At 40.9% G+C, this 27,967-nt stretch overlaps 1 long non-coding RNA gene across 1 annotated transcript in view; it reads right to left on the bottom strand.

Annotated features, from left to right (window-relative positions):
* LOC109625508 (uncharacterized) overlaps positions 1–27,967 on the bottom strand; it is a 63,833-nt gene that overhangs the window by 576 nt on the left and 35,290 nt on the right. Inside the window, exons 2-3 of the long non-coding RNA XR_011240659.1 lie at positions 2,126–2,198; positions 1,330–1,451 (exon numbers count right to left, since the gene is read on the bottom strand). This is a non-coding gene — a long non-coding RNA (uncharacterized lncRNA). The remainder of the gene's footprint in view (positions 1–1,329; positions 1,452–2,125; positions 2,199–27,967) is intronic.

Here is a 27,967-nt window from a genome sequence, read left to right as displayed (position 1 = left end):
GTAAAGAGAGAAACAGCACAGATGTGTAAGGGTTTTCATTCAGTTACAGACAGCACGTGTCTGTGATGTATATAAACTACAATAGACACTGACATATTACTGATTAGAGTGTTAAAACTTTGAAAGAAAAACATTAATATAAAACACTGGAGGTGTTTTATTTGAATTTGAGTCAAAATATGATCCAGGAAAGCTGCTTTGAGTAATTCAGCCCTAAATTTAAAGTCCTATCAGGTGTCAGAACACTGAACACAGATTTTTATAATATATGATTCAGGATTAATGTGGGAATCACCAAGAAAACAGTAGAAAAATTCAGATCATACCACAAACTAACAGGAATGTGCACTTGCATCTATTCAGTTGCTCAGTGCAGAGTCTTACCTTGTGATACCACACTGTTTCAGCCAAGCCAAGTTGTTCTGGTGGAGCACTCTGCTGTGCAATTTCAATAAATCAGGGCATTTATTTCCTTCTTCAATAACTTGTATTGTAAGACATTGCATAATTTGAAATCCAGACAGTAAATTACATTTAGTAATCACTCTAATGCTCCATTACTCTGACATTTGGCTTGTTTGCTGTGGCACCAGGAGATGGAGGTGGGTTTGCTATCAGTGTTGAAACTACATGAAACCGATAAAACAACATTCACACCCATTTCATGTCACGACTGGCCAGCTGTGCAGAATGAAGAAAGGAACCAGTTGAATGTTTCATTTCTCATTTGCATAACTTTTGTCCTCAGATGTGGTTGGACAGCAGATTGGACAGATTAGTTTGTCTCTGGTATAACTTGATCCTTAGCTTGGTGAAGGCATTTAAGAGTTGTCTTATTTATGTTGTGGGTTCTCATGTCTTCTTGGTTTTCACAACAGACAATTTGATATGCAGAGCAGGAAAAGCACAAGTGTTACTGATAATGCTGTTTACTTTTTAAGTTTACCAGTAATGCATGACCATGTGAAAGTGAGCCAGTGGGCAAATACCGGGACCCTGAACCATTAAATGTATTATTTGCACTGTATGTTTCCTACTGTGTCATGTCACATACCACATCTCCTGTTAAATGTCTCATTTTCTTCTGAATGTCTTTGAATATGTGATGTGTGGATGCAGGAGCTTTAGAGTATTTTAAAGGCAGCTCTGATAGAGCTGAGTAACAGGGAATAACATATAATTGAACTAATTACTTTTGCCGTTGAGTCATTTGTAAAGTTCTAGAATTACATTCCAAGTACCCAATAGTTTGTGAACGTGACAGATGAGAAACATCAGACATAAAAAACACAAACACATATAACCATCCTGACACACTGACCCACTAACCTTTGACCTCCAGCTGGATCCAGTATCCGGTCAAATTATCCTGAACTCATCACAACCTCTTGCAGGGGTTTCCATGCCTCCCCACGGAGGCCTGAGGTCTTCATTTTACCGTTATCAGGCACCTACAGGCATTATGACAAGACAGGGTTATGTTACAGAGAACACAATGGAGGAATAACAGTGTGCATATATGTACATGTGTTTGTGTGTGTGTGTGAGTACTGAGTGGATGGAGTGCTACATTGAAGATGCGTAAAATAAATGTAGAGCAGATGTGAGCTTTGTGTATCAGCAAGAGTTCTACACATACACACACACACACACACACACACACACACACACACACACACACACACACACACACACACACTACTTTCAACAGATATATCTTTCACGTTTCACATTTCAGGAGAAAGGAAACGTATAGGAAACAGAGACTTTCGTTACACTTTAACTGGAGTAAATCAGAGAGGGAGAAAGTTAAGAATGCAAAAATGAAGGAAAACAAATGAAGATGAGGTGGATAAAGGAGTGTAGATGAGGGTGAGGAGGAGTGGAGTTTCATGCCAACTCCACTCCTCCTCACCCTCCACTCCTTTCACTGGACACAGGTGTGTTTACATTGCGAGGCAGTGTTTCTGTGCGATTAGCCTCCCACAACCATCACACTGCTAACCTGTGACACGCTGACACCTCCTCTGGGACCTCACTGTTAAGAAATCCAAGTCCAAGACAATTGTTAAGCCCTTGTGCAGTGCGTGTGTGTGTGTGTATGAATGAGTGTGTGCTCGCTGACCTGCAGATATAGAAAAACAGATGAGATCACTCAGGGCCTGAGGCCAGCAGCGCACCAGCTCTGTGGAAGGACGCTGTGAAGAATAAATGCTTTACATTAATGCAGCATATGAACAGACCTATTAGATTTAACAGCCTCAGCCCCAGTGTGTGCAAGATGATGTGTGAGAGAGAGTGTGCTTGCATTTGAATGTAATTTTTTTTCTGTGTGTGTTAGGATGGTGGTTTGATGCGATATAATGGTGTAAAAATTCCAGGACATCATTATGAAGGGCAGATTATAGTTATGATGCACACATTTGGTAAACAAGCCAACCTCACATTGGCAACATCCCAAAGTCATTTAGTAACAAGTAATGTGGTGTACCAACGTTCTCAGTTTGTTCAACTTTGAATTCTTAATGACTAAAAAAGTCATTTGTCTATCATTCTCCACAGAAACAAATAGGAGTGTTTTTAACAGAAGGTTGGTTAATGGCAGCAAAACAGTGACTAACAGCACACAGATTTGACATTCAGTCAAATGGTTTTCTTCCATGGTAACTTTCCAGCAAATCATTTCTGATTTTCTGACTAATATTTAATGTGTACTTAATAATTGGACTGCTTTGGTCAAAAGTTACTTGTTGCACAAGTCAGGACTTAAAAAATACCACATACACACACACGCGTCCGTGCACATGCATGCATGCACGCACACACTCTTGCACACGCACACACAACACACACACACACACACACACACACACACACACACACACACACACACACACACACACACACACACACACACACACACACAGGATGCATCCTTCAAATCCTAATGGTGGACATCAACAGTACAGCAGTCTACATGTGGGGCTCTCCCTCCTTATGAAACCCAAACAACTGGCAACCAACTGACTGAATTTGCAATTGTTTCCAACCTGGGGGTTGAGACCTCCACTAGGGTCTGACAGATGAATCTGAATGAAAAGGGTCACAAGATGATTACAGACGTAAGTTATATTAAAAAAAACAAAAAAACATTCTGTTGTAGTTTGGACTTTTTTTCCAAATCATTTCTCCTCGGTGATAAACAGTTTGGTGTTGTCCCTTCAGGCCTCGGCAATTTTTCAAATGGAACAATTGAATCAACAGAATGAAAACTCACTTTTCAGTAATACACAGTGCATGTGACAAAAAATTGTGTCACATGCGCTAACATATTTCAAGATGAGCTATGCCACTGATACTAAAAGAAGTTTAGCACAGAACTCAATTTTGTACAGATTAAACAAGCTACAAACAACAAACGACTGAATCAGGAATTGTTTATAGATGTTGGATGTATTATTGACCCATCTGTGTAAAGAGTGGGCCCTGATTTAGAAAAACCCTGGCTCCATCTCTGCTTTGCTGTGGATTTTTATGCTGAGTCATGCTATTTAACAGTGGTATTGATTATTGCTTGTTAAAGGGTTAAAGGTCCAGAGTGTAAGATTTAGATGAAAGGGATCTATTGGCAGAAATTTAATGTAGAATAATTCTCATGATGTTTTCACTGGTTCATTTAATCTAAATTGTATGAATTGTAGTTTTCTTTACCCCAGAAAAGGGACTTTATTTTTAAATGCCATGTTTTTTACATTAGTCCAGACTGGACAAACTAAACACCTTTTGAGTTTTTATGACAACTGAAGGCTGCCACTGGTTCTTTTTCATGTTTGGAGGGAGAGGGTGAGGTGAGGGGTGTTCAGCTGCAACATGCAATTTCAACACTAGATATCACAAAATTCTACACACTGTACCTTTAAAGAACATTTTTACTTCGACAGAATGCTGTTATATTGTGAATACCTATGCTTTCAGTCCATAAAATTAAAGTGAAAGTACTCAGTCTCTTCAAAAGTGTTCGCTTGTTTTCATTACTGTACATATCTGTAATTGGGAAAAAAAAGTACCTCTTCCACTTCCAGTCTGGCAAATGATGATAAACAAAGATGAATGAAAAAGCTGCAGTGGTCTGTGCCACGCAGAAGGTGAGCAGGGAATACAGGTCTACTTCTCCAGCTGTTGTTTTTACCTAACATATTTTTTTAACCACAAAGTCAGCTTTGAAGTACAGCAGGAAACTTACAGGAAACGTTCGTACATGTAAAAAAAAACTTAGCACAGGGTTATAGAGACTGCTGAATTCATTTGCAGAAATGATTCCACCACTGAGAAATAACCCTACCTGCGAAGGAATGTACCTGCTATAGAGACGGCTGACTGATTGTTGATTGATTGTGATATACTGGTACCTGGTAGCTCCATTGGTTTGCAGGGGGAAAGATTAAAGGAGAAAAGAGGGCACATGGGGGAAGTTTGCCTTTAGGGCTTTCTGCCAGAAAACCTTGGCACAAGGTTGATCTTGTGAAAGGGTCTATTTTACCCCAAGCCATGATCTTTCCTAAACATTACCAAGTCGTTTTGTTACCTAAATCTTAATCAAACTGCGAATAAAAACTTAAGCGAGAAGGCCTCTGCCAGTAAGGCTCTCATCCAGAAGCTCTGAAGGCAACAGCAACACAAGGGACCTGCTAGTGAACTCTGCACCCTGAGTAATACTGTCAAGTCTTTTATTTTAACAACAGGAAAGCAACATGAGAGTGGGAGAGAGTTTGTCCCACAGAGAGAACAGTCAGCAGTTTGTGTTAAGAATCAATTGAGAGTCCTTTCCTTTCCCTCTCAGCTGAGGATACGCTGTATTTACAAATCCCTGTATCTTCAAAGGCTGTGGCAAAACTTTTAACATCAAAGTTGACTCTGAAACCACAGAGCACACACAATACTTCACTTTAAATAAAGATGTGTCATGCTGAGCTGTACAGTTAGATGGGTCTGGGTAAAACATCTAACAGTCATCCGTAAATTTGGTCAAGCAGAATAAGACAAACCTGTATACAGCATTAATGTGTTATGGATCTGGTCTTCTAATCTAACTTTAGATTCAAGAATATCTATCCGTCTGTCACCATCAATCCATCCATCCAATATTTATCACTTTTCCAAACTCAGGTCATGGTGGTAGCTCTGCAGGTAGGGTATTCCAGACATCCCTTTCCCCAGCCTCAATTTCCAGATCTTTCTTAAGGGATCCTGAGAAGTTCCCATGCCAGATGGGATGTGTAATCCCTCCGCAGAGTTTTGGGTCTATCCCTGGGTCCCCTCACAGTTTGCCTGGTGAATCTTCATGGGAAGGTGCCCAGGAGGCATCCTCAATTGTCCCTTTTCAATGTGGGGGAGCAATGGTCCTACTCTGAGCTCACTCAGGATGTCTTTACTCCTCACTCTATCTCTAAGGAAAGCCCAGAAAACTCATTTTGGCTGCCTGCATTTGCAATCTTGCACATTTTGGTCAAAATCCAGGGCTTGTGACCATAGGTGAGGGTTGGAACGTAGATTTACCGGTAAATCAAAAGCACGTCATTGAGGCTCAGCTTCTTCTTCACCACAACAATCTGGTACAATGGCTGTTTCACTGCTCACGCTGCACCGAGTCTCCTGTCCATCTTGCATGCCATCCTCCCCTCACCCAGAGCCCGTTATACTTAAATTCCTTCACTTGGGGCAGCAACTCACCCCCAACCTGGGGAGAGCAATCCACCATTTTCCAGCAATGAACCAAGGCCTATGACTTATGGGTGCTGACTCTCATCTCGACTGATTCACACTGTAATCTGTCCTGGTGCGCACTAGAGAATATGGGAAATATATGTTTTCTTTAGTATTGAGACTGAGATAACGCAGAGGTGATGTAACCAACCGAAGATCACACTCCAGCTTCACAGACACTGCACTAGATTAGAAAACTGGAGGCAGTAACAAGAGTTCAACGAAATGATCAATTACTGTAATGCACAGCAGAAGATTTACTATGACATGCTGCATTCCTCAAATTACAATCTACTGATGTAGTAATTGCTGTATACCAGTAGAACATATAGTATTTCCTCTCATACACAACACTCCACTGTCTGTTGGTGGTTTCATAATGAGCAGCTCCTTCTATGGGCAAACAGTAGCTGCTGTGTAAATCCTGCTGGGGTTACACTAGGGTTGACTTTCACACCCGGAGAAGCACATTCAAACTGCAGGATGTTTACGTTGTGTGTGTGCATGTGTCTAATGCGCAGTAATTCATGTGAGAAAATTAAACCGTCTCAGACACTATTCACTACTTAGTTCTGAATCATGTGATGCAGTGGGCCCTGTCACTTGGTCTAAACCTGAGACTGTACTGTAGCCTACGCTCATGTAACCTAAGCCCTACAGCTTCATGAGCTGCTGCATATAAACACATGCACATACTAGTGTTTTCCATGGTGGCTGAGACATCACACACATGCATTAACAGTAAACATGCATGCTAAAGCCGCAGCATAAATGCAAATGCCACATGTCCATATAAATATACAGTATACGTTTATGTGTACACTTGCACATCTATATGCTACTCCACTGATTTACCCACAAAACACGCACTCACAAATACACACACATGTCCAGGCCGAGCAGGATATGGCCTCTCCAGGTCTCAAAGCCTGTGCTGTTTGTCTTGGCACCGGACACAGAACACACAAAGCCTGCTGGGGGATACGCAGCAGCTCAGTGGTCAGGCAGAGCCGGCCCTACCCTCAGAACCGAACACACAGAAACACACACAGAAACACACACAGGACACTTTCCAATCCATCTTCATCTCTGAGACGCTGAAATAGAATGGGACACAGAGCTTTAATGTGTGGGTTGACTATGAAGAGGAAGGATGCTGCACACTAACAGCACAAGGCCACCCAAACTGTCCAGACTGTATGCCCTTCTCTGTTCGCAGAGGTTAAACCCAGTCCCATTAGCCCAACGCTGTCTGACAGATAGCTGCTTGATGGTAGGAAACATATGGACAGTAGGACAATAGACAGTGGCAAAACTCTCTTCTACTTGCATGGGAAAAAAAGAAGGAAAATCCTCTACTTCCTCTTTAAGCAGTTATACTCCCCACTCCTCCTGTGGAGCCTAACTATTACTGTACCATATCACACCATTATCTGCCTCCATCTTCATTTTCTTTTCTTGTCTCAATGTGCATTATTGCTTAGTCCATATTTATCCTATACATCTTCCTTTCCCCACCTGTTTTCTTATTTTGCTTTGCACTTCCTTTCTGTCTTCTCTTTTACAGCCTCCCTGTTATACCTGCTGTGTGTGGCACTGTGTGTCTATACCAGAGGTTGTGAAAGTTTATCTGTGGATGCCAGATGTTCTAGAGCATCAGACCCTCCGCCTGTGATGATTCTCAGTTGTCTGTGTCATGATATAAGTGCCAGGTGAAGGCATCTGGATATGCTTGAAGATGTTCCTTGTCTTACTCAAAAGCTCTAGATGACTGGTGGAGAGTCCCAAAATATTAGACTAAGTTACCTTTACAAGAAAATGTTTTAGCTCTTCCTAAGAGTTGTCTGTGAATGTAACAGTCACATTGCTTACTGCAGCATGTACAATTGCATGAAATGTACATAGATTGCTATAATAAAGAATCTTTTCGGAGCAACACACCCTAATATCATATCAAAACCTATCACCAGAAAGTGACTAAAATACAGAGCAAATCAATTATTAAATCAGATTATTGTTCTCGTGATAATTTTCAATACAAGTCAATGAACATCTTTTACCATATTATGAACACAAATTGTCATTAGTTCATCATCCAGCACAGGGTGTTAGTGCTTCCCTGTTGTGTTTTTGTTCCTTCTCCTTCCTCCTCCGGTCCTTGTGGGCACATTCAGAGCCCGGTGGTGCATAATTCTGACAACCCCCCACCTCCTGCTCAAGTGGTGGATGAGACTCAAATAGTGAATACTTTAATGTCTAGGCTTCTGTCATTTACATTGTTCACTGCACAGTCCAACCAGGCCAGACTGCTGTAGTCAGAGCCTCCTCTTAATAACAGGACCTTCTCCTCCCCGATGATATAAACCACAGTGTTTGTCTGTGTGTGTGTCTGTGTATGTGTGTAATTTTTCTGTCACCAGTGCTGTCAATTGCGTTTGTGTTATTCATTGCAGCTGACTCTAGTTAACTGTGTGTATGTCTTTGTGTGTATGTACTGTGTTGTGTGTGTGGGTGTGTGTCTGTGTGTGTGCCATGGACAGTGTGATAAAGCACATTAGGTTGTATATATGCAACACAAAGTGCAGTTGTTTTTTCGAGGACTATACATTTCAGTGAACGTGGAGAGAGGAGGCCTCAGATGTGAGGGGTAAGTTTGTCTGTAAATGCTCTGTGTGGAAGAAGGACGTGCCACTATGACCTTGACCCCGACCTTTGACTACCAATCTCAAATCAGTTCATCCTTGAGTCCAAGTGAATATTTTTACCAAATTTGAAGAAATACCCTCAAGGCATTGTGATATTGCGCTCTCGAGAATTGGACAGACAGACGGACAGACACAATCTGAAAACATAACTTCTCCAGCCACAGGCTGTCACTGGTGGAGAGGCATAAAAAAGCTGTATAGGTAGTTTCAGTTATTGGGTTTCAAAGCTCACCTCTGGAACATCTGCTGCTTATTGTCTAGTTTAATTTGAGAAGCTCAAGATAATCAAATACACTACAAACAAACAACAATAAAAAACCCAGAGTGTCTCACCAGAAACAAAGTCCCACATACTTAGAATAAACCACACACCACACTGCCCACAATTTTCATAAGGACTATTTCTTTGAAAGAACTTCCAGGGAAATCATTGAAAGTGAGGTCTGTGTCTGTGGTCTCTGATTATCCAGAGTAAATGCCACAATGTTTTTGGTACAACACATTTCTGTTTTCATCATCCGGTTTGTCCACCACTTTGGTCCAGACTGAAACATTTCAACAAATACTGAATGGATTTCGACATTTCTAATGGAATGATTTCCAGTGGCTGAATCTGAATGACATTGGTGATCCTTTGACTTTCCCTACAGCACCAGAGAGAGATTTTTTTTTTTTTTTTACCTCTGCCAAGGAGGTTATGTTTTTACTGGTGTTTGTTTGTTTGTACAATGAAGAACTGGATTTTTCAGCTGCTGAAGATTTCTCAGAAAATAAATCATGGATGTTGATGAACAAAAAATCAAAGGGGACTGATATTTATGAGTGTTTATGAGTGTGTGCAATCTGGTTCAGATCCAAATAAAAATCTGGATCTAGTGAATTTAAATGTAATTTCATAAGGGGACTGTTGGGCCTTGGTAGAAAAAATTTCGTTCAGTCAGAGTATCCTACAATCTTTGAGCTGTCTTTATATTATTGATGATTATAACCTATTGTGAGTTCACAAAATGTTGTAAAAAAAAAAAAAAAAAACACTGGATACTAAGCAACCCACAACTATTATCAGTGCTGGAGGAAGTAATCAAACATTTTACTTAAGTTAAAATACAAAATAATGTGAAAATGTACTGAACTGACAGTAAAAGTTCTCCATTAACTTTTTTACTTGAGTGTGATGCTGCTGTAGGAAGTGGGGTCTAATGTTACCGGCCCACTCTGATTGGATCAGTGGATCGATTCCCCTCCCATTATTCATTACTTTGAAAATATAAAAAGGTATTTAACGTGAGGCATTGTAAAACTTTACTGGAGTAAAAAGTACAGATATTTGCTGATACGTGGTGGAGTAAAAGTGAAAAGTAACTTAAAATAAATCTTAAGTTAAGTTGAAATACACACAAAAGGTACGTAGGTACAACAACTAAGTAAATGTACTTTGTTGCATCCCACCACTGACTATTGTCATGCATTATACACAGCCCAACTAGTGTCTGTATTAGTTTTGTTAATCTCTGGAAGCAACATCACGTACCCTCCAGTTTTCTGAATACAGAATATTACACATCCTGTCTTGTACGTGCTCATTAAACCATGAGGAACACACATGCACTCACGTCTGTTTCTAACTTGCACATTCCCCTGTCAAAGTGTGGGTGTGTCAACAACTGTTTGGTGTTAAAACAGCGATGTGATTTAAAGAAATGTAACAGGACATGGGAGTGCCTTCCACAAGTCATAATTCACCTTCTACTCTGTATCTGTCCATGAAGATCAGAAGCCACAGACAGCTCACTGACTGAGCTCTGAAGAGCATTGACTTCACTGGCAACAGGTTCCTTGACCTCGGACTGAACACAGGCCCTCAACACACATATTTGAAGGAAGCCTTTGAAGCATCACTGTGGTTTGTAAATTGATGAAAATTTTAATGGCAGCAACAAAGCCAGGAAAAGAGCAAAACAAATGTGTGACTCATCTTCAAGGGCTCCGAAGTAATTGTTTCAGAATGCTTTGTCGTCCAGCCAGTAAACTCAGGTTGAAACACTATAAAAGAGGTAAGGTCTTTGTGGCACAAGCAAACGTGTCTTAGAGAAATGATTGCAAGAGCGGTATAGACTTTTGCATTTGACAAAGTAGTCTCTTTATACATTATTATTTTCAGCATCCCTGTACCTCTAAATGTATTCCTGTGCTGCTGTGATGGAGTCAGTGTGAGGCTGCAGGGTGTAAGTAAGCTCTTTTAATGACTAACAGGCCCATGTTGCTCGTGGCCATCCAGAAAATGTTTATTTTGATGGATAAGCCAAGAGCGGCCAGCTGGTTTGAGTTGGGAACAATACTGGAGATTCAGCCTGCATATGGTTTTGATTAAGCATTCCCTCCTCCTCCAATTCTCAATCCCCTCGCTCCATTACCCTCCTTTCTCTCCCTCCACAGGCCACTATTGCCTGTATCTTAATTTCCTGGGAACTATCACTATCCCTCTCACCCCTCACTTCACAATAACACTCCAATTTTTTCCTGTCACCCTCCTTTACTCAACTATAAACCCCTGCTGACTGGAGTTGATAGAATAATAGATGACTCACAGAAGTGCATCATGTTTTATTGGTGAAGATTAATAGAACAGAAAAAAGTTGGATAATCCCTGCATTTTGTGCTCTATTGTTCGCTCTCTGGGAGAGCAGAGGTGCTTCTTGGCCTCTAGAGCGTAAAAACCAGGATTGATACGCTAATATAAAAGACTTTGCATCCAGTAAGATATAATGGCTTGTATCTGCACAGGCTGCTGTGTTTGATTGTGTGCCAGCAAGAGGGCATCTGTGAGCCACATGAGAGATGCAGATGTGTTTGCGTGCATGCATGCATGGACGAGAGTGTTTATGCATTGCCCATGCTATCCGTCTTGTTGCACAGATCTTTTGCCACAGTGTTGGTGACTGCTGGATGCCCAGTCAGCTCAAACCTCTCCTGTTTCACCATGCAGGCTGCGGTGGAGCTCCTCTCACTCTGTGGTCTGTCTGTGGTCAGTGGCCTCCTTACACAGGATCAACCGAAGTGGGATTTATTTTCCCCCTCAGTTTCCTGTTTCAGACCGATATACACACTTAGACACAAACATCCAAACACAAACCCACATGTGGACATGTATGCATACACGTTACATGTGGGAGGTGAAGAAATTTGGTTCTGTAGGGAAATTGGGTTAAAGGGTCTATCTCATTATGACAGCACATGTGCAATACCGTGGTACGGCAGCATTCTCACTGATGTAAGGGATCCCACATTTCTATACTTTTTTTGTTTTCAAGTGTTTAGATTTCAAGCTCCGTCGACTAGTTGGTAAATTGGATCGTCACTTATCAGTTGGTCGATTCACCATTTCGGTGTCTGAACTTCTGAAATAGTTGCCTTGCTTGCAGGCAACATAAACATCACCAAACGTGTCTAACTTACTTGCTGCTGGTCTGCTGATGTCAAGCAGACCAGCAGTGTGAGCATTACTGACCCCTGCAGTGGGTAGACAATTGATGATGAGTTTGAAGCTGGAGTACTTATATTTGTGTATTTAATTTCAGTATACTTTAAAATCTTAACTATTCATATGATGAAACTTCCATTTTACTTAGCATTAAAAAAGCTGGTCTTATCGCCAACTGTTGTTTTGTGTTTTTTATAGAAAAGGTGTTGGTTTGTTTAGGCACCAGAGTCGTTTTAAAGTTATTTATCATCAGTATCAGAAAATAAATAAACAATACCCAACCCTAAACACATACTGAAATATTGCTTTAATATTCTGTGCAGATGTTCATGGTGCCCGCAAAAAGGATGCCGATAACAAGTGATTTCTAAACTTTATTTTTCACAGATATTATAGCAGGTTGCCATGGTCACAGTACACACTACAGGGCCAAGTACAGTTTCACAGTCAGGCCAGCATGTCTACAAAGGCTTGAGTAGACTGTTTTCAAACTTTTCATGTTAATTCTGGTTTAATTTGTTTATGGTTCATTTTCTGTGATTAGTCTGATTCATTTGTGCAGACCTGACCACAGTAATTGTACTTGAATGGGGACCAAAATAACATTACAAAACCCTACAATAGTTCTCCACTCACAAATATCCAGAGTGGTATCCAGACTTATATGACACTGGGTGTGCTTTGTGACTTTAACCTGAATAAGCTTCTGTAACCAGGTGCATTTTGCAGACTGGGAGGCAGATGAGTGAAAGAGCAGAAAATTAATCAAAGTATGATCTGGACAAACAATGACGTATTGATGGTCTGTCTCTCTCTTACTAAACAATGAGTGGAAAGAACATTTCCCCATGGCTTTTAGCAACGCATTTTATTCCACTTTATTTCTTTTTCTTTGTATAGAAAAATCAAACAAGGTGAAAATGCCACTGACCAGGCCCAGACCAAACAAATTAGGTTTGATAGATTCTAAGCCCCTTACCACTGCCAATACACAACCGGCTGCCAGCTGTACTTTCACCAGTAGAAGATTATTTGACTGTAAGGTCACGATATGCCTTCCAGATCTCACAAATCCTGCAGATGCTCACCTGCCAACCAACAAGTCAGTGCTGCAGCAACAAAGATGCAGGCTCTGATGGGCCAATCACTGCACTTCTCCTGTAACCACAGTTGGATCAGTAATTACATAACAGTACAGTTTGACGTTAAAGTCTTTGTTGATTTGACAGCTACTGCTTAGTTTGCACTTATTTTCTACGCCCATACACGTGTGTGTATGCGCGTACTGAGAGTTGGGCTCTACTGGATCGTTACCTTAGGGATCCCAGAGTTATGTTTCATTGGAGCCACATTTGTGCCCTGAAATGATTGAATGTTTTGAAATAAATTACATTTTTGGTTCAGAGTCAAGATTGAGTGAAGTCAGACAGGCAGCCCCTGGGGGGGGGGATGCGGTCATGTGGAGGATGCTGCTGCTTTAATAGTATTTTATTATTATTCAATTATACCGGTATATTATATTATATAGATAGAACAAGATATTTACAGTTGGTTTATTAAAAATGCTTTTCAGTAAAAGTCAATAACAATAACTCCAATAACAAATGATAATTTTATTCAAAATGAATCGGGGAGGGTCTTTTTGAGCAATGCACTAGTGCAGTCCATGGATCTGTAACTGTTGTGGTGTTTCACTGTGTGAAATGACCATGCAGCCTCCGCTGCATTCACTGCATCCTCGTTCCCTGGTCTGAGAAAGTACTGTGTGATCGAGCTAGCACTACCCTCGCCTCGGACAGCTGTTTTGTGCTTCTCGGTGTCCAGGTGGATTTTCAGATCTCTTGCACCTCCATTGGACACTGAGACATATGTGCCTGCTTTGCACACTGTGCACAAGGCTTCCCATTTGTCTCGACCCGGTCTGAAAGCCGGGAAACTCTTTTGTAATTCGTCGGTAAACGAGCACTTGCGCTTCGGCATGTTGCTTGTGTGACGAGCCCATGACTGACATAACAGACCAATGGGAAGAGACGCCACAGAGTGGGAGAGCGTGAGGGGGCGGGACTTCCGGCAGAGCGGAGCCGCTGAGAGGAGACGGCAGGTGCAGCGCGGGAGCCGAAAGAAGAAAGTTTAAGAAGTCGAGCTGAGGAGCTGAGTTGCCGTGGGTCGCGAGGAACCGGAGGACGGCTGGCGTGCCTAGACGAGAGGACGGCGTCAGAGTCACGGTGGGCGGCGGTGGCACATAACCCGGGACACCCGGGACAGGACGTGAAATACGGACATGTCCCGGGAAATACGGACGTATGGTCACCCTAGCTTAAATAGCTTTAACGTTGGAACATTCTATATATACATGAGACTGCAGCTTCTTACTCACATCTTTTCAACCCCGGGAGGAAAAAAACGGAGTTGAAAGAAACGTGGCAGCCTGAGGAGGGTGACTACAATGAAGAAACACACCATTCTGAGGATTGGGAGGAGGACAAGGAAGCCCTCAGCACCACAGAGATCCTCACTGAGATCACCAAGCAGAACCAGAAGACAGACCTCCACAGATGTTACAAGGAGTTGCAGGAGGCTCATAGAATCAACCAGCAGAGGTTTGCTGTTGAGCTGCAGGCTGAGAGGAGCAAAAATGAGGCTCTCCTACATGAAATGGAAAAACTGAGAGCTTCAAGCAATGAGATCAGAGAAAAGTATGAAGCTGACAACCTCCAAGCCAAGCAGCAGGTCACCCACATGAGGGCTGAGGTTGAGAAAGCAGTATTGTCTCAGATGGACACCTTCCAGGCTGAGCAAGACCTCATCCTTACACGGACGATGGAGTAGATGAGATGTCTCCGCAAAAATGGTGCTGAGGAGAAAATGCTTCTGCAGAGAGAAGTGGAGGAGCTGACTTCTCAACTCTTGCTGAAGGAGAGAGAGGATGAAACTCATATACTCAATGAGCAGAGGTTTGCTGTGGAGCTGCAGGCTGAGAGGAGCAAAACTGAGGCTCCCCTAGATTAACTGGAGAAAGTAAGAGCTTCAAACAATGAGATCAGTCAAAGGTATGAAGCTGACAACCTCCAAGCCAAGCAACAGGTCACTCACATGAGGGCTGAGCTTGAGAAAGCAGTATTGTCTCAGATGGACACCTTCCAGGCTGAGCAGGACCTCATCCGTAAATGGACGATGGAGGAGATGAGATGTCTCCGCAAAAATGGTGCTGAGGAGAAAATGCTTCTGCAGAGAGAAGTGGAGGAGCTGACTTCTCAACTCTCACTGAAGGAGAGAGAGAGGAGAGTTTTTGTGTTTGTTGTGGGGTGTTTTCAAACCAGCCACTAGGGACACACTTTTGGCTCTAGTGCCGGTCCCAAGCCTGGATAAATGGTGAGGGTTGTGTCAGGAAGGGCATCCGGCGTAAAACTTTTGCCAAAAAAAACATGCGGATCACAAATAGGAGGGGTAGTGGATATATTGGCAGATGATACGTTATGGCGACCCCGAAAAGGGAGCAGCCGAAAGATGAAGAAGATGGGGTGTTTTTTCAGCAAATCTTCCAGTTTAAATTTATCGAGTATGCCTTGCCCCACAGTCATGTGTTCTCTTTTTATATATAGAATAGATATCTTCTATTCTATTTTCTGTTAACAGATCTACATAGACACAGCAATGGTAAAGTTAAGATAACTAGCTGGAATGTAAGAGGGATGAATAGCCCACTGAAAAGAGGGAAAGTGTATGCACATTTACGGGCACTTAAATCTGTATTATATTTTCTCCAGGAGACACACATTAAAAAAACAGCAGCAAAAATACTTTGTCCCTCGTGGGCTTCTCAGGTCTATCAGTCAAACTTCAGTACAAAATCAACAGGCGTTGCAATTATGATAAGAAAAAATATACCATTTATCCACTCCCAAACAATTACAGAGGAGGGGCAGTTAGTGGGACTCTGAACTCCATATTGTTAACACTAGTAAATGGGCTCAATTTTGATGACCCGCTTTTTTTTCCAGAATCTTTACAATGTTTTGCCAAATTCAAATGTAACCTTGGGCTGCGATTTGAACTACGTTTTAGATCCTGTTCTTGATCGATAGCACTCCCAAACATTTAGAAACAGTGGCAAGCTGAAAAATCTTATGCAGTCTTATAATTTGGTAGATGTCTGGAGGCTTCTCCACCCCACCACATTTTGTTGTTTATTTTTCCAAAATGCATAAATCCTACTCCGGGATTGACTTCTTTTTATTGGATTCCAAGCTGCTACAGTTAGTAGTTGACTGCACCACAATATACTAATCAGATCATGCTCTTGTCTCCTTAAGTCTTGACTTGAACCACAAGAGAGGTGAACACAGCTGGTGTTTGAATAATACACTGTTAAAAGATGAAGAATTTTGTACCTATCTTTCTGGCAAAATAGAACTATATTTAAGCACCAATGATACAGGCAATGTAAATGATTCCACCCTGTGGGAGGCCATGAAGGCTGTCCTTAGAGGCCATATAATATCATATGAGGTGGCAGGGGAAACAAAATCTAAAGAAAGATTAATTGAAGTTGATGATCAACTGACCAAGCTAGAAGCTTTATACAAAACTGAACAGAAAACAGAAGTACTTAAAAAAATAACCGGTCTACGGTATGAATATACTTATATCATTTCAAAAAACATATCAAAATTACTAGTACAAGTCAGACAGAGATATTTTGAGTTTGGCGACAAGCCACACAGGCTGTTAGTTTATGCTTCTGCGTCACGAGAGCATTTGAAGTTCTGCGTCGAGGGAACGTGTTGCTCTGCAATTCACCACCATGCCGCTAGGGGGTGTAGCTGTGTGTTTGTGTGGTTATAGCCGAATCCTCGCTTTTTCTTCCGTAAAGTAAACAACAGTAAACAATGGCGACCGAGGTGGAGCAGCTGTATTTGTTGTTGGAGCTCATCAATATTGAAGAACAAATGCTTATATTGCAAATGTTGAAGCACAAGCTACAAAGAAAACTTTTGCGGAGCTGGTTTTTACGACGAGGAAGAAAGACCGGAAAAGCAACTGCCGGAACTTACGTTCTGAGCGGACCAATCACAGCGCTTACGGTCCCCGTCGACGTCCGCGTAGTTAGGATTTTTGGGAGGCGCACGTCAGGCTACGGCGTAGGGGTCTTTAGCCCGCCAGCTAAAGCAAATACAGGCTTCCAGAGCCATAAATTGTATCAAGTCTGAGGGAGGTACCTTACACACAGACCCGATGAAGATCAATACATTTTTAGCGGATTTCTATGCTAATGTCTATCGATCACAGGGTGACCTAGATTTTCAAGCCAAAAGATATAGGAGGTTTACCTTAGCCAAATTTTAAGTTTTATTATTGGTCTGCGCACTAATCCATTCTCGCATGGTGGAAGAAGGGCCCTGCTTTTGAGGCAGACTCGCTGCCCTGCATGGTTGTGTACGGTGGTTGAGCCTGTCTGGTGACATGGGTGGGGAAAAAAAATTCTGAGCAAGAGACACTTAATTCGGCTGCTCAAAAAGCACGGGCTCAAACGTAAACAATATGCTGACCTCGGCCGAGGAAGTTATAGATTTCATCATGCATCTTATTAATTTGTGGCCACGGAATTTTTTGCAACACCATAAGAATCTGGAAAAAGATAAAACATTACATCGAGGCTCCAAAAACCTCCTTGGATACCCCAATATGTGAAAACCATTCTTTTTTACCAGGTCTGACTGATAGTGTTAATGTCCTCTGGAAGCGGAAAGGTATTTGCAACATTGGTGATTTGTACATTAACAGTATTTTTGCCTCATACCCACAACTTGTAGCTAAATATGACATTCTAACTCCTAAATCTGGCCTTTTTCGATTCTTTCAAATTCTAAATTACGTCAGGATGCATTTACCTAAAATTCTGGTAGAGCATGTGGTCCTTGAAGCAATAAACAAATTTGACCCTACTGCCAAAGGGGCAGTTTCGTTCTTTTACCGGATCTTGCACAACAATAAAGATGAAGTATGGGATGAATGTTTAAAAAGCATACATGATTGTTCTGTGAATTTCAGACATTGCCTTATTCAGTTTAAAACTCTGCTTAGGCTCTATTATTCTAGAGAAAAACTGCACAGTTTCTTTTCTGATGTTTCACACATTTGCAACAGATGCAAGTCTATAACTGGTAACTTAACGCATTCTTATTGGTTATGCAGTAAACTGTACACGTACTGGAAAAGTTTTTTTCACTGCTTTTCTGTGGCTTATGGGAAATGTTGGCAGCCGGACCCGCTTGTAGCCATTCTCGGGGCAACCTCCCCTTTGTCTTCTGCGAATAAATACGAGAAAAAAAGCTCTCCTATTTGGAACTGTGATTGCGAAGAAGATAATCCTCCGTATGTGGAAGTCGGAGAAATGGAAAATATGCTTCACCTGGAGCGACTGAGACTTTATAATGAAGATGGGAGACATATTTGATAAGGTGTGGGACCCTGTTCTGCAACTGTTTCAAGGAAAGGACTAATGTGTGGATCATTGTGAAACACCTTGCTGTGTGTATCTCTCAGTTTACTTTTCACTTTGTACAGTCTTGTAAATTTGTATGTTTATTCTATTGTCATGACTGTGGCTTCTGTTATTTCTTTACTTATGATGTGCTGATCCTGTTCATGTTTTTTGTTTATTTGTTAGTTTTGGGGTGGGGGTCTCTTTTTCTTTTTTCTATTATCTATTATTATTATATTTCCTTCAATCTTGAAAACATGCATGGTCTTGACTGGTGTCCTCACAATATCACCAGACGAGGATGTGTTTGTGTATGAGTGCGTGTTGAGGTAATACCATCCCCTGCCACTAGGGGCCGGTACTGAGTTACCTCACCTTTAACACCTAAGCACAAAATGTTTGTTTTTGTTCATTGTGGGGTTAACCCGGAAAATTATACAGGGCATTATTCTGAACTTCTTTTCACTGAATTTGAGGTAATTTTCCTGGGGTTCAGGTTTTTGGTCCCAACCAAAATTTCGGACCCCATAATGTGATGAAGACAAACACACACACACACACAAAATGTAGTATGTCATGTTGCTCAAGCTGTGTTGAATTAGGAGCACAGTCATTACTGAATCAAAAGTCAAAATGAGAGCAAGTGAGTGTGGAGAGGGAAGGGAAGGGGCGAGTGCACCTCTGCTAATGGTGGTGGTCTATTTCGTGAGAACTGACTTTAATAAAAAACACACACCATCAACCCCCCACTGTATTTATTTATGTTATTGGCAGCAATTGAAAATGCTTTATCCTAACAAGTGTGGCACTTAACAAACACAACAGAGACTGCACATATACACACACACGTGCACACACACTTGGCACATGATAAAGTCAGTTAATAATCAGTCAGATGGAGGTTTGATTCAGTCTCTCTTGATTTACACATGAACTAGAGTTTGGTTCTGATTGATTACAGATTCCATGTGGATCTTATTTCCCTGATGAAGATCTTCCAATAATGTTTTCAGTGGCTTTCAGACTGAAAAACATTTCAAAGCACATACAACAACTATAAAATAAACACAAGACTCTGTTATATGTATTTAGTGGATGGGACATGGACCAAGCTAAACAACGTCTAAGTCCATGTCATCATTTTTTTCCCCAAAGATGGTCTTTGTAATTTTATGTCACTATTAATTTTACATTATAATTTTTTTCATATCATGATGTATGTGTATATCAGACTGTGTTATGTCTTATGGACAAGTGCATGTCTCGTTGGGACTGCACTACTGTGCAGACTGAATAACATCAAAAGTACAGGATGGCCGTACTTGTGATATTCTAGCCTAATTTTTGCACAGTGGGGAATATGGAGCGCTGTGAAGTCTTTCAAACACTGTAAACACTGATGTCACGTGCCCATCATGGTGCTGTTCATCCAGAATCCAAGACTAAGCCTATTTTAAAAACTCTACGGGATACACACAGCACGACACAGCTACTTTGATGATGCTAGCACGCCCACTGAGAGTGTGCTGAGATGGGGCTTCACTAGCACGTACAGGACACTCCTGTAACCCCAGAATAGGTTTTCAAGAACAGTATTTACTGACTGCATATGGCTCCATGAATTTAAATGTGCACACCAGCTGGGGGTTCTGAGACATGTTTACCTTTAAACCACCTGAACTAGATTCAGAAGCAATCAAAAATCAAATTCCTTTTTTTTCAGTTGTGGAAATTCAGAAACATGCGTAGTTAGTTTTTCATCCCTCTTTCAGTTCAGGCAGTTCTCAACTGTGGCTACACACAAAGAAACACAATAAAACTTCTGGTTCACCCCTGCTCCACTGGACACACAGTGTCCAGCACAGAGTTGTTGCGACACACATTCACATAAATACTGCAAAGCATAAAATCAGGTTTTCCAAAATAATGTGAATATGCTGTTATAGTAAGAGAGGTGTGGGTCAGTACCTGTTAGAGAGTTGATTATTAAATCACTGTTTACATCTGGAATCTGTCAATCTGTCAGGCAGACTCAGTGGTTTTCTATTCACCTGTTTTTCAATTTGTACATAAAGAACTTAAGTGGAGATGCAGGAGATATGATTAAAGAGCCTATATTATATATAATATTAAAACTGTGGATCCACAAGAGTAGGTTTACATGCTGTGATGTAATGATCAATACATGTATTTTTTATCTCATACTATATATTGCTGTGGTGCCTCTTTTCACAAGTCTGAATCTCTTTGTTTCCTCGGCCCGGCGCACAAAAAGTCCAGTCTGCTGTGATTGGTCAGTGAGCCCATTCTTTTGGGATTGGAAAACTACTTAAAGCCAAATTTGGAAAAGCTGTAGTCACAAAAACAAGGGTGTTGGTTCTGCTGCATCAGTTTGAGCCAGAGTCAAATATTGAAAATCGGGATCAACCAGATGATCGACTTAAATCATCTTCGCAAACAAGACTAGAGGCTGGAGCAGGATGTTTCTCAGTGTTAAGTTTTTATTTTGTCGCTCTCCTATACGTCATATGTCATGTCAGAATTGTTTAATCTCTCTACATCATTGTAATACTGTGTGCGTGTCACTTGTGCAGGGCAGGAATACAAACGAGGCCTTTCAGGCTCCTCGGGAGAAGTGTTCTGTGTAAAAATGAACAATTTCTTGCAAATGAACCATTAGAGATTTGATTGGAGATCTTGTAATAATGTAATCTTATTACATCTTTGTCTGCAGTGTTTTTAATGGCACTGAATTGAGTATTAGTGCCACTAGCAGCTTATCTTGATGAAAAAAACAGAAAGCTTTAGTACAAATTAAAAAATGTCGCATCTATTTGGGAAAACTATAGATTTAAATGTCCTTTAACCCTCTTACTCACTTTACCCATGATGCAGGTTTTATTGTCATTGCATGCCTTACATTATCTTCTGCTTAGTGGGTTCAATAAGAAGTACACTATAAAATCTATCTGTCACAGATTAATTTAGCAGCTCTGTGATGTTTGTATTTAATGTGGCACATGTGTATGCTTTGCAAATGGACCGAACATCAAGATTAAAGTGAGACTCTCCTTGACAGTAATCTTTAACGGTGATAACAAAGCACAGCTCAGTAGATGATGTGGCCTCCACCTCATCAGTGATTGCTCTGCTTTCGACTTGCAGGTTTCTTCTCTGCATGTTACCCTCTCTATTTTGTTCTGTACTGTCACGTTTGCCCTCCGGACAAGGAAAGTTGATCTGAGCAGTAACAGGACAGAACATTCCTGATCATCCTGCCAGTTCTCTGACGGGCCTCGGATCTCTCTCTGCTGATTTGTGAGTCTGTGTCTGTACTTCACTGTATGCAGGATTGCATTCAAGTGAGATTTTTTTCTTTACTGGGGTGACTTCCCCTGATGCATGAGTTGCACATTCCTAAACTGGCTAAAGCTGCTTTCCAGAAACACTGTCAAAATCATTCTTGGCCACTTCTTTAGCCTGTATAAATCAATGAGGTTTACTGCTCTGAGCCAAGTATGTTCTGGTGCCAGTGGTCCATCATAGCAACTTATACTAAATGTAATAGAATTTCTGATATGGCCACTGTTTATTGTTTTTGTTCTCGATGTTGTGTGCAGAGTGAAGTAATCAAACTATGCATTCATCCTAACTGGTTTATCTGCAGTGAAGACATAATATGAAACTGAATTTGTTTTAATACAGTTCGTTTTTGGCTTATATGTAAATTTGAATGATTAACTTAACTGGTGTCTATGAACGATGAGGCCCATGGACATTTAAATCTGTAGTTTTCCCAAATTTATGCAAAAATCTTTTATATATTTCAATGTGTCCAAATTGCACAAAATTCAACACTACACTTCCCTGGCCCACTAAGAATATAGTGGAAAGCTGATCATTTCAATGGTTAGCAAGATTGCATTTCACAGACGGACAGACAGATGTTTGTGGAATTAGTAGGCAGATTGTCATTTGCTGCTTATCTCACCAATTTGGTGCTTTTTCACCAAGACTGTGTGACATTCCTGGAAACCAGGCTAAAGTAATGCAACCATCATAGCGACACTGTGTTCAGCTGAACCAAAACACACTATTTCATTAAAACCACAGCTATTTGTTGTGTGAAGCAAAGTTTACATGTGAAGAAATTAGACTTTTTTCTATCCTCTAAAATTCCCGTCAAATAGAAATATCCAAAAAGTCAACAGCAAAAGTCAGGTCCACAGGGAATAGAAATATTTTGCTCTTGAGGTTGAGTAAGAAACTTGAGCAGCGAGTATGAGCTCCTAATCCGTCAGTTTGGTAAATGTTCAAGGTTAAATCAAATTTAGGGCCTTTGCTGGGGTCTGGATGAAGGGGCTCTGCTGGGGGGCCGGGGGGGCACAATAGTGTATGTTTCATGTTATGAAAGCTACATCTCTGTCTCCTCAAAACACAAAACTACCAGAGATGAGAGCCCTGCACTGCCCAGTATATGATGTTTTGTTGTTGACAAACCTCAGAGCAAATCCCCCGCCCCCTCAGTTTCAGATTAAACTCTTGGATCACACAGTCTTCAGGCTGCAAATAACTGTAACCCAGTAATGAAAAATAATTCTGTTGAGAGGTGAAGTAGGGAGGCAATAAAGCAGAGCAGCTGTGGGACACTGAACGCTCTGGAAGTACAAGACCTCCAGACAGAGTGGAAAGAGACAGAGAGAGGACGAAGAGCTGTGCATCTGGGGAGAAATAAAGCTTGTATTAATTAAATAAAATGGGCTACTTTTCCATCTGTTCTATCTGGAAGTCGATCTTATGGGGAAAGATTGTCGTCTCTAGATTTTTTTTTTTACAGTATTTACAGTTTTGTTTGTTGTTGTTATAGGAGTTTATATGGGGTTAACATTTTCTTCTTCTCCCTGACTGTATCAACAGTTTGTGTAGCTCCGGGCTGCAGAGCTGTTGTCTGATCAAAGCTCTCTCCGCAGTGATCGCACTGGAAAACGTCCCATTCTCAGTCTCCCATGAATCACATACGCCTGCAGGGGACAATAACCACACTCATGCGTAAATATTTGAGAAATCAATGAAAAACATGGCAAAAAAAGGATGAAACATGATGCACATTTTTTCTAGTGCCCTTTATTTAGAAATGCTGCAGTAAATGCTTTGTGCAGTCTGGTCGTGATGTCATTCTTCCAAAATGCCATGCAAGCGTATGGCTTTGTCTCTAAAACAGTGCGGTAATCTAATTTAAATAAAGGACGCTTGAATTGAAAGAAGACAATCAGAGGGGAATACATAAAGTTTCAACTTTATACAATTGTAACAGATTACAAAGAAATAATGCTCCCACCCACATGCTATGACACAGCTAAGTAAACTGAGGCAGATATTGGTCTCCCAACCTCAGATGTTGTCATCTATAATCACCTCCACCCTGCGTCCTGATTGACCTGCTTAGTCGCGGATGGTGCTGTAATTGAGAGTGATTTATGAAAACACATATTAAAAACCGTGACTTGACTTTTTTGTCTTTCCCATATGTTCAGTTTAGTTTTATTTTAAAATGTTCTCACTTTCTTGGCAAAAGAAAGACAAAGGACGTCACTTCAATTCAATTTGGAGTTCCATGTTAGAATCCAGTATCCAGTTTTCATGGTATTATTGTGAGTTGATCTTATTTTATTTTATTTTTATTCTCTTGCCCTCAGAGGAACCTCAGCAGAATCATTTTTCTAAACTTTCCATGATTCAAAGCACCTTCCACCTTTTACCTCTTCACTCCAAGCTGATATTAATTCATCCCTAGTGACAGAAAACTCCTCAAGACAGCAGACTGTCATCACACACATTTATATTTCCTCCTCTGCTGATCAAATCTGGCTTTACACGTGACACACTCAACCCTCACACTCAAAACTCATCAATTCTCTTTTCCTCTTCTGTTTCTTTTGTTCCCTCAACACAGAGAAAAATCTCCACTGGAAAAATAAAACAATGCTTGTAAAACCGGCTGAACTTATATTGAGTGTGTAAGTGCTCCTCACACCCACTGGGATCATATAAACATACATGCAAGCTTGTGTGCAGATCCACTATCACACTCGTTTCCGACTCATTTCCAACCTTCAGTATCCCATAAAAGAGACGTTAGCTGCCTCCAGACATGCACTAAACTCTGGATAATTTCAGGAGATTATCCAGAGGGGATGTAGGTGAGAACATAAATATTCAATTGAGAGGCTCCAGACTTTCTTCGGACTGCCAGCTCTCTAGTAAAATCTCCAGATAATGTCTGAGTGAGCCCATGTAAGAATACAGCAAGAGATCCTCCGCAGGATTAAAAGTAGGTGATTGGGTGTGTTGATGATGTTTCTAACACTTGACAGACACAAAACTGAAAAAACAAAAAGAATAAAGATCCTAAAATAAAACAAGGAGCCACAGGTAGCAGACAGAGAGGAAGGTGTCAAATCAGAAAGACAAAACAATTTGAAAGCTTTTGGTGATAAAGGCTGGCATTGGAGTTGATGTGCTGTAAACGAAAATATGTGAGTAGAGTTAATATGTTATGCCCTGCCTCTGTCTGCTGCACTAACCCTCACATGAACAATTTGTGTGTGGTTGAGAACACGTCTGACCGAAGAATCTCCGCTGCGTTGTTCATGTGTGAAAGACAAAGGCCAGCGAAAACCCAGACCAAATATCATGTCTGAAAACAGCCACTGTTTCATCTGGAATTTTTAATTTTTTTTTTATTATTTTACATTCTCAAGGGGGAAAAATTGATTCATACAACTGAAACAAAAACAATTATCTTGGCCTCTCACAACATTGGTCTGTTTCCTTAAAAGTACATTTTAGCCAAACATTTTAATGCTTTTGAAAAAGATTAAAGTCAACATCCAAATGACTCAGATGTCAAAAAGATGACAAGAAAAACTTTCTCATGCAATAATTTGCGTATTTGAGCCCACTTCCTAAAACTACAGCCAGAATAATCCAACACCTCAGGCTCAATTAAACAGATAGATCCCTGTTAGTCTGCTGTTGCTATGTGGGAACAGGGATGTGATCCAATGAACCATGTCTGTGTATAGTTGTGTGTGTGTGTGCGCGTCTACGAGTGTGTGTGGGAGACAGAAAGAGACAGAGAGTTGTGACTAAAGTGGGTGACAAACACTCATTTTCCGCCCTGATAGCCAGAGCAGTGGGAACTTCCTGTGGGCAGAACACTCACAGAGCAGCCGAAGACCAGAGCCAGCCGTCACACAACTGCCACCAGTGTAGCAACACGCTGTAGAGTCTCCCATCTTTAAACTTTATTTATAGTCATACATACATCAGAATTAGAAGATTAGAAACATTTCTGACTGAAATGCAGTCCAGCATTACGCCTAAAAAGAACATTATATTCTTCATAAAATATGGTCTAACAAAAAAAACAAGACTGTAGACTTAAAATTTCAGATGAAAATCATAAAATCAACAGCTCTCAAATTTTCACCGAGACCAGTAAACAAAGCCTCAATTGTACACCCATGCAGATGTGCACACAGAGCTGCAGATGTGTGTGTTCTTGTAGCAGAGAGCTGCAGGAATGAGTCCTATATTAGATAAATTAGACGAGAGAGGTTGTTGGGGGCACTGAGCGTCATCATGCTGAACTCACAGACCGATCTACAGGCTTCTGAAGGTAACTTTCTAAGGAAGGAGCTTTTTGCTGAAGAGGTTAGTGCAGAAAATCAAATTACAAGTTTGAAGCGGCCGGAACTTAGTGGTGGTGACACGTGACAGTGTTTTAGTTTGCTAAGATAAGAGATAACAGAAGATTAGATTACAATTTATTATCAGAATGCTCTTCTGGAATTTGTCTTGCGTCCCAAAATGTGCTCTGTTTCACAAAAATGACCACAAAAACCAAAAACATATAACCAAACAACAAAGCAAATACATATGCACACTTATTGTGAATAAATAAGTGGCAACAATGCAAATGATATTGATATTATTGATAACCTGACCTTCATGTCTTACTTTTGCCAATTCTATTTATGACTTAAAAAGTGGTGTTCATTGGTGAAGACTATCTTTGTTGAGTGAACCAGGGTGATGCTAACATCCAGGTGGTCCTACATTATTATATCACCCCTTCAGCACACTATATTAATTCTATAGTCTGTTGGAGGATACAGTATGTGCAGTTGGTGCAGTCACAACAAATTTAAAGGTTTACAGTTTCTGAAGTTTCATTCACAAAAACATCATCCGAGACTTACAATAAGAATACATTATTGCTAGCAAGGCATCAAGTTGCCTAGAGTCCATACCTCCACCAAGGCCCAACAGTTCACTTATGAAACTACATTTAAATTTACTAGATCCAGATTTTTGTTTGGATCTGCACCAAATTGCACACAATCAAAATGATCAGTCCCCTAAACATGACAGATGTTTTTCATTAAGATCCACAACTTATTCTCTGAGAAATGGCAATGTTGAAAAATGCGATTTTCGAGGAGGGAGTGTCGATAAAGAAAGTATCACAAGGCTTATGGGATGTGTTTTTGTGATTAAACTACACTAAAGTAATCCTTAGAATCCTTAGAATAAAAAGGACAACTTGGAGTGTGCGACCGCAATTTCTTTGTCATTTTTCCAGTTTTCCTGTCAGCCTGGATTTGGACTTGTTACTGACCTGAGTCTCATCTTGGACTTGTCCTGAAAGACATAAAAGTCCTCTGCCAACAGCGACATGGAAAAACAACTCTTAGCGAGGGAGGCTGGATGACACAGTTCACCCAACCTCAGAAAGAAATAAGGTGAAAGGGGCCAAAGTTACCAAATCATGTATAATTCCCATAACTCTTCTCTGTGAAAACTGGACAGAAGACAGTATTTTGCAAGCTTGAATTGAGCAAAACACTAAGAGCACAAAATGCCATTATATCAAGAGCTGTCAGAGTGTGTTGGGTGGTAGTGGTGGGAGGTGATGCCATTCTGGGTGCAGACAGACTGAGGGCAACATGATCCTGCTGAGTCAAACTGGGAAATCTGAAGAACTAAAAAAAAAACATGCTCTCATTTGATCATTTCCGCGAAATAAGCGACAGTAGACACACACACACGCACACACACACACACACACACACACACACACACACACACACACACACACACACACACACACACACACACACACACACTATTGCAAAGCCATTCTCTGTACTGCTCCAGGTCCATGGGGGTAAATTAACGTCAGCTTGTGTTGATGACCAGCTTTTTAGTCGTTCCATGTAAGAAGTCACTGCTGGCTTCCTGATAGTCCCTGAAGTTTCTCACACAACAATGTTCCAACTCCGTGTTTAGGTGACATCATACAATTAAACACTGATCACGTTGTTGTGACTCCATAGAAACAATGTAGAAACACAGTAAGGTATGGAAGCATGATGGAAAGCTTCACGTAGCTTTTGTGTTTGCTTGAGATCAAAAAGGTTGTGTTGTTTGTACACCATAGCAATGAAAAGCAGTTAGAAGAGTGGAAGT

The sequence above is a fragment of the Paralichthys olivaceus genome, chromosome 3 (assembly GCF_024713975.1).
Source record: "Paralichthys olivaceus isolate ysfri-2021 chromosome 3, ASM2471397v2, whole genome shotgun sequence".
Lineage (NCBI taxonomy): Eukaryota > Metazoa > Chordata > Actinopteri > Pleuronectiformes > Paralichthyidae > Paralichthys > Paralichthys olivaceus.
The sequence above is the reverse complement of the archived record's forward strand: the minus strand, read 5'-3'. Positions and strand labels throughout refer to the sequence as shown.